The sequence below is a fragment of the Peromyscus leucopus genome, chromosome X (assembly GCF_004664715.2).
Source record: "Peromyscus leucopus breed LL Stock chromosome X, UCI_PerLeu_2.1, whole genome shotgun sequence".
Classification (NCBI taxonomy): Eukaryota; Metazoa; Chordata; class Mammalia; order Rodentia; family Cricetidae; genus Peromyscus; species Peromyscus leucopus.
In genome coordinates, this window is record NC_051083.1 from 114,201,534 (window position 1) to 114,204,062 (window position 2,529).

The window sequence follows — 2,529 nt, forward strand, 5'->3', positions numbered from 1 at the left end:
ATCCCTCTTTAGCCACCAGAGCCTGGGGTCACAGATAGGAGACTACATGCCCATTTTAAAACTTATGTTCTTATCGGCACTTCCTTTTAAACTAGTTTTCTCTTTTATGAAATAATTTGTTTTAGGCATTCATCTTGAAACCTTTCAGACAGGTTCTCACTTTGTAACCCAGGTGACATCAAACTTGCTTTCTGTCTATTTACCTCTGAATAATTTTCCCATTTCCCTTTCTTTCCATTTGCTACTTTTTACTGTGTTTTTATGAAAAACTAATGATTTTCCTGATTCCTTTTCCCCACTTATTCTCACTTCCTTCTTGTCCTGTTGTCACTGATTAATCCTGCATTTTTTGTGATATCTGCATAATCCTCTTTCATTTTGGTTTCTGTATTTCCATGCTATCTAGAGTTTCACTTTATTATTACTCTGCCTTTCCAAGCTCATTTCTCATTCTCATTTTTAATTTTGCACTTCTTACACTTATCACTTTAAACGACTCATCCTCCCTTTCTCCTCCTTCCTTTCCTTTATTGCTTCTCTCTTGTCATTCATTTCCCCTTCATTTCATTCTTTTATCTTACCTGCTTCCCTCCTTTCTTCTTCCACCCCATCCTTCACATTTCTCTGATTTATTTCATTCATCAATTTTTGAAGCTCTTTTCAAATGTTTTCTTTCATTTACCTGTATCCTTTTTTGAATCCCTTCTCTATATGTGCCGCCTAAGACTTTGAATAGACCTGTGTTTTTAGTTCAGATTTCTCCCTTTGTTTCCCCACTTGCCTGTTTATCTTTGGCATACAGTTTTCCTTTTTCTTGACTCTTTCTTGTATCAGCACAATTATATGAAAGAGATGAAAGATTTAAAAAAAAAACTCCCACATTAAGCCTCTAATTTGGACAGATGTAGATCCTTACAAGTGACCAAAAAAGTATAAAATGGTACCAAGGCTACTGACCAAATGATAAGCACTTGTGAACTATGCCAGAAAATAATCCCCAGACACTTGGACTCACTTTCCCAGAACATCAATAGACAAGACCCTATCCTGGGAAAGACTGACAGATTCTGCTCATTTGCCCAAATGCTGGGGCATTGAATCCCTCTTAGTATGGGTGAAGACCTCTGAAAACAAGACAGAAAGGATGGTCAGGTGCTCAGAAGTTTAATTCATAAAATTACCCAAAGATTTGGGCTGCTACAAAGTATTCTAGGTAACAACGGACCTGCCTTCAAGGGCTCAAGGATTCAAGGAGTGTCAGCTGCCCTGAGAAATACATTTAATCTCTATTGTGTTTGGAGGCCAATCATCAAAAAAAAAAAATTAAAACAAAGGAATGAGCTTTTTAACAAAATTTAACGAAACTGACTCAGGAAGTTAGCCTCTCCTGGACCTTTCTCCTCCTCTTGCCTCTGGTCCAGATCACAAACTATCCTTATGGTCTGGTGTCAGTTCCTATAAAGCAGTGGTTCTCAACCTTCCTAATGCTGGGACCCTCTAATACAGTTCCTTATGCTGTGCTGACCCCAACCATACAATATTTTCCTTGCTACTTCATAGCTATAATTTTGCTACTATTTTGAATCATAATGAAAATATTTGATATGCAGGAGATCTGATATGCGACCCCAAAGGGGTCATGACCAACAGGTTGAGAACCACTGCCCTTCCTTGGAACCATCCACAAAGTCTTGATGTACCCTTAGAGTTTCTTCATGTCTACTAGTTTCCCTAGACTTGAACTCCAGTTAAATATTTACTATCTCCTCCAAGGTCTACAATCTACTTGGCCTCCACCATTCAGGCATTAAAGATCGAGTAAAGCATTAACTCAGTAGCTTATGTGGTCCTTTAAACTTAGAGGACCTTAGACTTTCTCACTTCTGAGTATACTCAGTGTTGTGAGATCCACCAGGCTTCAGATGGTTTTGTCCACATAACCTGAATTGGGTCTTCTGCCTTGTATCATAGGTCATTAGAAAGACCTGTAAATAGGGAGCCTGGCTGCTGTCAATCTTCCATATCCTTTCTCAGCCTGAAGTAACACTGTCTTTGCCATAATTCTCCTCCCCCCACACCAATGGCAGCTAGGGCCACCTGTTCTGAGGGGGATTGAAGCAGGACACAGACAGACTGTTATGAAATTAGCCCCAGGAAGACCCTGACTCCAACTACCTCAAGCGAATTTCCTGACCCAATCCCAGGTGTCCCATGAGAAGTCTTACAAGTGCTTGATGAATCAAAATTCCTCTGAATGATGACATTTAGATAATTATTTTAGCTCATGATGGAGCTCTGGTGCCAAGAAAGGAATTTATCATCTAGTGTATCAGTGGACAAGTTACCTTTTAACTCCTTACCCAAAAATTTCCAATTTTCCTTTTTGCTCCATGACCATTTAAAAGCACAAAGCCCTTGCTCTTAATGGTGTCCTCTCTTGGAACTCTTCATGCTTTAGGGTTTCTCTTTTAATAAATGACACTGGTTGAAGCACTCAATTTAAGTCCGAGGGCTTCATTATTCACTGTC